Source organism: Acomys russatus, chromosome 16, assembly GCF_903995435.1.
Source record: "Acomys russatus chromosome 16, mAcoRus1.1, whole genome shotgun sequence".
Classification (NCBI taxonomy): Eukaryota; Metazoa; Chordata; class Mammalia; order Rodentia; family Muridae; genus Acomys; species Acomys russatus.
In genome coordinates this window covers 1248051-1256881 of record NC_067152.1, presented here as the reverse complement: position 1 = coordinate 1256881, position 8831 = coordinate 1248051, and the positions used below count along the sequence as shown (strand labels likewise).

At 42.5% G+C, this 8831-nt stretch overlaps 1 pseudogene; it reads left to right on the top strand.

The window, feature by feature from the left end:
- The first annotated feature begins 2721 nt into the window (after window positions 1-2721).
- On the top strand, window positions 2722-3833 carry LOC127199938 (uroporphyrinogen decarboxylase-like; annotated as a pseudogene).
- The last annotated feature ends 4998 nt before the right edge of the window (window positions 3834-8831 follow it).

The following is an 8831-nucleotide window of genomic DNA, read 5'->3' as shown; positions in this document are numbered from 1 at the left end:
TAAGGAAGGAATGGTTTGTTAGCAAAGGTGTCCCCCCCCCCCAATTTCACAGTTTGGAATTCACGTACGCCAGCTTGGCACATGGCACAAGGCATTTCACAGAGGCAGTGGTTCCTGCCCTTGGGCTCTCACAGAGTGGAGGAAGGGTCTAACATCTTATGAACACAGAGATGGTGGGAACACTTAATTGCAGCGCAGCTCATAACAATGGCTCCTGGGAAAACTTCCTGGAGACCACAGTCTAGTAGTTTGGGTCCACTTGGGAGATGGAGTTTGGGGAACTCAGACCAACACAGAAATGAATAATTGATTGATTGATGCTCTGAACAGCCTACTGATCTCCTTAGGTGTGGAGCTTCCACGGGAACTGATAGGTATTCTAGTTAGTACTAAATAAATAAGTGACTGGTGTAAAAATAATTAATGATGTGAGCAGCCTACCCATTTCCTTAGGTGGAGGCTCTCACAGGAACTGACAGGAACTATCAGCTATCTAACTATCTGACAGAACTATATTAACTAGCACAAAATAAAATTATAAAAATTGTATAATTTATTTTTAAAAGATTTATATATTTTATGTGTATAAGTGCTCTGTATTCATGTACACAGAGGGCATTAGACGGTTATGAGACACCATGTGGTTGCCAGGAATTGAACTCAGGACCTCTGGAAGAGCAGACAGTGCTCTTAACCGCTGAGCCATCTCTGCAGCCCCTAATTTTAGAATTGACTTTATTAGGTATATGCCTTTGATCCTAATACTTGGGAAACAAAGACAACAGATAGGGTCCTTGTGAGTCTGAGGCCAGCCTAATCTACAAAACAAATCCAAGACAGCCCAGGCAATACAGAAATACCCTGTTTCATCAAATTTAATAATTATATTTCTCTGTAGGAGAGTATATTTAATTTCCATACAATCTTGCTCTAATTTAGCAACATAAAAATTTTTATAGATTCAATATTAATAAAATTCATCCCCTTGGAGGGAGGTCATAATATGGCAGACCTAGTTAATTGGGCTGCTAAACTAAACCATTCTAAACATATGATAACTTCAAACTGGAGGACAAAGGCTATGCTATTTTGGGAGATGGGCCTTACGTTTCTGTTAACAGGAAAAAATAAAAGGCTTTGGATGCCATAAAAACTGATGGAAATCAGATTTGATCGGAGTGGGGGGTGGGGTGGGGGAAGATCTTGGCTGCAGACAGAAGAAAAGAAATCAAGAAGACCAAACAGGACAGGTAACACGATTTGTTGATTCCTCCACACGGGAACAGCTCTGAGACCGACCGAGACATGTAAATGTCTCCAGCCAGAACTTTAGCTATGCATACCCAATAAATTCTCAAGAATTATCATTATTACATGCCACCCTTTGTATGGCATGAATGGAGATTGGTATTATAGTTTGGCATACAATCCAGTCTAGCTTAAAGAAAGACAGATGCCTTTCTTCTGCTCATACAAAGAGGAGAAATTCTTTAATTGGTCTGTGCAACTTGCATGTCCCATAGATTTATAATCATAGGACTGTATATTCCTTATGAAAAATTATGTATTTTCAGAATAAAAGAACCAGACACCAGTAAAGTGGGTCAGATCTGACAAAATTCTTCCTGGAGGATGATGAAACTCTGACTTAAGATATTCCAGCATCCTACACTGTCCTGCCTCACGCTGATTCAGTTGCTGTTCCTTCAAAGCCTGCTTCCAGGACAGCTTCAGAGAGAGCTGCTAATCTCAATTGGTCCAGCCTTCCAGACTGTTCCAAAAGGGCTTTACTTAAGCCTGAACTTTCACATCATCCAGAGACTGGACAACAAATGTCACAGCTAATTCTTTAATAATTAACTATTTTTTTTGAAAATTTCTTTGGCCCCTCCAAAAGGTATCCTATATTACAAAATCAGCAAGAAGCAACATAAGGGGACCACGTCCCATTCCCTTAAGGTGGGGTGGATAGATTGTGGTTGTTCTAATGGGCCATGGATGTTTGTTGTCATTGAGGGGAATTGGTTACAGTTATTAATAGTCTTGATCAGGGAAAAAAATAGGAGAAAATAGACTCAGGTTGAAAAGAAAGAGGGGGAATATAGAAATATCATTTAGGAATAATATGATAAATGGTAGATTATGGAATCGGCTCTTCAACTATAGAACCATTGCTATTCTCAATTAATTTTGATGCACTGGTATACTGTATATTGATACAAATTTAAGGTTAATTTTGATCTTCTCTCTCTCTCTCTCTCTCTCTCTCTCTCTCTCTCTCTCACACACACACACACACACACACACACACACACGTTTCTGTTCTGGTGTGAGGTATTGGACCTATACAACTCACTTATAAATACAAAGTTTATTTCCAGTCTTTTTAAAGCTGTTACTACAAACTATTTAGAATAATTAAGTAATGCGAGTTAACAGTCAATAAGACTCATGGTCATGTCATTTTATTACCAATCTATTTTATTACAGAAATATGTTTCATAGGTTAAACAGATAGTAAACAGCTAGAAACAAGCAACATCTGCCTTTTCAGATGTATTATAGATAGATAATAGATAGATAGATATGGTTATGCACTCTGTAAAAATAAAATAGATACATAGACATCTTCAAAAAGCACAGAGATCTGAAGAATATGACATTCAAAGATTTTTTTAAAAAATCAATTTAAGGGGAGACTCAGATTAAAGCGGCGACTGCTCAATTACTGTTTACCATGGAGGCGAACGGGTCGGGACTCCAGAACTTTCCGGAGCTGAAGAATGACACATTCCTGCGAGCAGCTTGGGGAGAGGAAACAGACTACACTCCTGTTTGGTGCATGTGACAAGCAGGCTGATACTTACCAGAGTTTAGGGAAACCAGGGCTGCTCAGGACTTCTTTAGCACCTGTCGCTCTCCTGAGGCTTGCTGCGAGCTGACTGCAGCCACTGCGAAGGTTCCCTCTGGATGCTGCTGTCATCTTCTCAGACATCCTTGTGGTACCCCAGGCACTGGGCATGGAGGTTACCATGGTACCTGGCAAAGGACCCAGCTTTCCAGAGCCATTAGGAGAAGAGCAGGACCTAGAGTGTCTACAGGATCCAGAAGAAGAGGCTTCAAAGTTGAGCTATGTGTTCCAAGCCATCACCCTTACCCGACAACAGCTGGCTGGACGTGTGCCACTAATTGGCTTTGATGGTGCTCCGTGGACCCTGATGACATACATGGTTGAAGGCGGCAGTTTGAGCACCATGGCTCAGGCCAAGCGATGGCTCTACCAAAAGCCACAGGCCAGTCACAAGCTGCTTGGCATACTCACTGATGCTCTGGTCCCGTATCTAATAGGACAAGTGGCTGCTGGTGCTCAGGCACTGCAGCTCTTTGAGTCCCATGCGGGACATCTTGGCTCAGAGTTGGCAAATGTGCACTACCCTACATCCATGATGTAGCCAAGCGAGTGAGGGCTGGGTTGCAGACGGCAGGTCTGGCACCAGTGCCCATGATCATCTTTGCTAAGGATGGACATTTTGCTCTGGAGGAGCTGGCCCAGGCTGGCTATGAGGTAGTTGGGTTTGACTGGAAAGTGGCTCCAAAGAAAGCCCAAGAGTGTGTAGGGAAGACTTTTCAGGGAAACCTGGACCCCTGCGCCTTGTATGCATCTGAGGAAGAGATTGGTTGGTCGACTGGTACAGCAGATGTTGGATGACTTTGGGCCACAATGCTACATTTCCAACGTAGGGCACGGGCTGTACCCTGACATGGACACAGAACGTGTATGAGCCTTGGTGGATGCTGCACACAAACATTCACGTCTGCTTCGGCAGAATTAAGTATATGCCTTTCTGCTCAAGTGCCACCAGCACAGATTGTTGCCAGGAGAATAAAACTTACTTAAGGTCTTTTTGACTTGAGGCATGTCAGCTTCTGACAATACCCCTTTCCACTTTGAAGATAATAATGAGCATCAAAGAATCTCCATTAGGTAAAATGGCAAAAAATAGACAAGACTTGGAATCAGGCTACGTTGACTACTAAGCTCTGTCAAGACGGGGTAAACAAGCCCTTCATGGTTCCTGCTTCACAAGTATGTCTGTCAGACACACTGGACCAGGGGCTGGAGATGCATGATGTGTCCAGGCAGCAGATTGTCTCTGTTATTTTTATTAGTTTTGGAAACTGCTTGCCTGAACTTCCTGTGTATTCAGATAATGATTTTATCCCTTCCCATGTCTCTAATGGGGGTCAAAGACCAAATAGCTATAGTCTTACAACTAAGCTTAGGTTGTTTAGGATTTAAGAAGATGTTTTTAGGTTGATAAATACAAGATATGATAGAGAATAATTTAGGTACAGAACTCATCAAGATAGGATCGGTATTTTCTTCAAAGTTGCCAAAAAAGAAATAAGCTAAATATCATGACTGTGTCTTTTATATATGGGTTTCTGGATTGTTTCATAATTGTTCTTACTTTACACTGTTTATTATTAAAACTGGCCTTTTAAAATTAGACAGAAAGGGGGAATTGTGGTGGTTTGTCCGGAGCCTCCATTTATTTAGATGTTAATTGCTTAGCCTTCCCCAACCCTGAGATTCTTACTGTTCTATAAGCAAACCAAAGTGATGCTGTGTAAACTGGCCTCCAAATTATCCCTGATTGACAAAAACAAAACAAAACAAAACAAAAACATGCCTACACCTGGGCGGGGCAGAAGAGAGGTAGGCAGAGTATGGTTTGAGGGCTTGGAGGGCAGGAGGATCATGGGAGGGGAACAGGAAGAAAAAAAGAACAGGAGAGGAAGAAGAAGAAAGCAGAGCCGCCATGGGTTGAGCATGAACTAGCAGCACTTGGCCAGGAGGAACTTGCTCTGAGGATCACGGCTTGGAGAGAAGCAGCCCAGATGAAAAACACCTGCAAGTATTTATGGGCTTTTGGATGGGAAGTAGCCCAGATAGGAATAATTAAAGAGAGTGGCACGGGATGTGGAGCTGGGAGATAATCAGATAGCTTGGGGGGTTATTTTCTTCCCAGTTCCAGCATTTAAAGCATATTAAAAAATCTAACAGGTGTCTGTGTGTTTTATTGATATGATGGCGGGTTAAATAATAATCAATGTAATAATTATATATATATTAATAGTAAATATTAATAGTTTTCTACAACAGTTATTATCCCCAGTGCCATTATAGATAGCCAAGGGTGGCCTTGTAAATCTACAGCCAAAGTGCCATATCCAGGTTTAGTGAGAGACCCTGTCTCAAAAAAAAAAAAAAAAAAAAAAAAAAAATGGGGGCGGGGAGACCAATAGAGAAAGATGCTCCTCTGGCATTCATATATATGCAGGCACTGGTGAAAGAGTCTGTGCGTGCAAGTGCCCCCACCCCCAGAGTTTTCATTAAAAACAGTGTCCCAGTTCCCATGTTTAAGAGAACAGTGCAGGTGGTATCTGGTTCTACTCTGTACTCTCGTGGGGGCAGAGTTTGCTTGACCCAAGAATGCTGGGTGATCACTTCTCACTACAACCAATTGTTCCCGGCTGGTGGTTGGGACACAGAGTTGCCACAAATCACCCAAGGGGTGCTCAAGAACGAACCACTGCGAACACATTTTTAGTTGCACTCTGTCGATTTTTGCTTATTAATTAAAAAGGGTTACTAAGAACCTGACTTATGCTGGTAACTTAAAAATATCTGGCTGTTCAGTGAGTAGAAACAGCAATAAAGTTGTTGAAATAATGCTGAAATTGTAAGGTCTCCGTCTAGTTATTTTTGTCAAACACACACACACACACACACACACACACACACACACACACACACACGGCATCAAACCCCGTGTTCATATATGCTAGGCAAGTGTCTTAATTAGGGTTTCTATTGTGATGAAACATCATCACCAAAATGCAAGTTGGGGAGGAAAGGGTTTACTTGATTTATACTTCCAACCAAGGGAAGTCAGGACAGGAACTCAAACAGGGCAGGAACTGGAGGCAGGAGCTAGTGCAGAGGCCACGGAGGAGTGCTGCTTACTGGCTTGCTCCTCATGGCTTGCTCAGCCTGCTTTCTTATAGCACCTAGGACCACCGGCCCAGGGATGGCACCACCCACAATGGGCTGGGCCCCCTTCGCCATCAATCACTAATTAAGAAAATGTCCTACAGCTGGATCTTCTGGAGGCATTTTCTCAACTGAGGTTTCTCCCTTTCATATAGCTCTAGCTTATGTCAAGTTGACATAAAACTAGTCAGGACAGCAAGCGTACCACCAGGTCACTGCCACAGCCTTCTTGCTGACTTGAAACCTAACTGCTTTGTTAATTTTTCAACTTAATTAAGCTAGGGCTCCACACTGTAGCTCACGCTGTCCTGGAATTTACTGTGGAGACAAAACTGGCTTAGAACTTGTGGCACCCCTCTCCTACCTCGGCTTCCTGATGTTGGGATTACAGCTTTGCCTCCTTATTTTAAATGGATGGTATTCCATTTCAAAAATGCATACGTGGCTATTTAACACTTTCTTCCCGACCCTTTGTGACTACCAGCAGTGCTGCAAAACAATATTTCTCTGTATATGTTTTTACATATGCAGGCAAGCAGGCTAAATGCCTGCAAGTGGTATTATTGTGATAAAAAGTATATTTTCAGGTTTTTTCCCCAAATTGTCCTTCCAAGTGGCTATATGAATAAATCCCTTCACAAGGAATAAAAACACCTTATTTCTTTCACCTTCAATAAGCTTGTCAGTCTTGTTTATCATGGTTTTAATTTGCATTTTATAAAACTCATGGGTGTTGGTCAACATTTTCTTTTTCTATGCTCAGAAGGCATTTACATTTCTTTTCCTGTGCATCTCTCTATTGCGCATTTCCATGTTCTGTGATCACTGGCTCCCCCCCCTTCTCTCTCTTTCTCTCTGTGTATGTGTGTGTGTTTAATTTGTAAGTAAGGGGGCTGTTAGCTTGGCCTTTATGTTGGGAAGACTCCTTCAGCCTTTGTGGGCTCCTGGCCTTTTATATTCCCTATGAACACTGGAAGAAAACCCTTATGTATTCACACTATCTGTTGTATCAGTGGAGAATATGTCTAGCTACAGGAAATAAAAAAATCAACTAATAATGCCTTGAATTGATGAAAGAATATTTGATTCAAGCGACACGAGGGGAATAATTTGTTCTTCAATGGGAACTGCATTGTCCTGGGCTTACCTTCCTGGCTTATCTGACTCAGATTCTCCTGGAGCCATTTTACAAGTCTGCAAGTTTCAGATAAATAATAGCCAGTAATTATAGTCTGTGTGCATGCAAATAAATTATGTATGAAGGAACACTTTTCTCCCATTGTCACAATCTCCCGTGGAAAGACAATTTGCCCGTTCATTTCAACGTTGCTAATAACAAATGTGGCTATCCTTTGGATTATAATATCTTGGTGATAAAAATCTTTAATACATGTCTTAGTTAGGATTACTGTTGCTATGACGAAACACTATGACCAAAAGCAAGTTGGAGTGAGACACCCATGTCACGAAATCTTCACAGACCACCAGAGACCAGCCAGATGCAATGCACACAGGGTCTTTTTTATTCATCTTGCTCCAGAGCCAGGACCATCCATTCCCCAGAGGCTGAGGGATACAAGGTTTTTAAAGGCAGAAACCGTTTTGGTATCACATAATTGGGTAAGGGGCATAGGGGAATTTGGCCTTAGTTGATAAGGTACAGGACAGAGGAGCTTTGAGTCATGCTGCAGGGCGACTCTTATCTAAATTTTTCATCTGCTGTAGCTGTTACACTGCGGGGTCTCCCACGCAATTGGTTCTCATTCTATCATGGTAAGCACTTTCTGAGACCTCTGCCCAGTTCCAGTTTCCCCCTGTCTTTTAAATTCTTTGAACAAATGCAAAGCCTTCAGGTGTAGCCCAGGGGCTCAAAGCTTCCAGCAGAGAGCCAGGCTCTCTCCGGTTTTCCTCCTCGTGTTAACATGTACTCTACCTCACTACCTCACTCTCCTCATCACCGCCATGCGGTTGCTAAGTCGTTGTGGCACCTGTGGTCTTTGTTTGCATCCCAAACAGGAACAGACAAAGAAGAGAGGTGTTGGGTCTGTACCAGACGATACAGCTTCCTCAGAGGCCAGTGTCTTTATATGTATATCTGCAAAGAAATGCAAAAATAAGAAATGGTGATTTTTCTGCATCCACAGCCGAGTTCTATCATCAAAAGCAAGGCTTAATAGTAAGGGAGAAGAAAATACATATTAGGGCGGCAACAGTGCCCACCGTATTAGGCTCTTTGTAATTTAGTGACTAATTTATTCTTAATCTAAGATCTTATGGTTTGTTTGTTTATTATTAATTTAGATAGGGCTCACACATTGCTTAGGATGGTCTAGAACTGTCTGTGTGGCCGAGGCTGGCTGCAAGTCCTGTCGTACATTATTCTTTCAACGTAATCCTAGAATTAATCTCCTAGAATTTCATTTTGCATCTTTGCATCAAATGCCTTTGAAAATGAGAATGCAGGGATCTGGGAGTAGGCGCCAGCGAATCACTAGTGACAGAGAATGACTTAATTTTAGGGAAGGTCGGAGACCCAGAGCTATTTAATCTGCAGTTACCTTTCCTTCTGGAACTGGGGAAACCTGCAAAAGTTTCAGCTGCGGGATTTTCTCTAAGGTGCATGCGATTCCGGACGCCGCCGCTGGATGGCGCGCGCAGACTGTAGAACCCGAGGATTCGCACGGCAGGGTTGGGTGACCGCGAGTTTAGGCCTTTTCATCCACCGGGTCTGAGCTAGGCAGGATGGGTGTGCCTCTTTGGTCAGTTCCTCTGG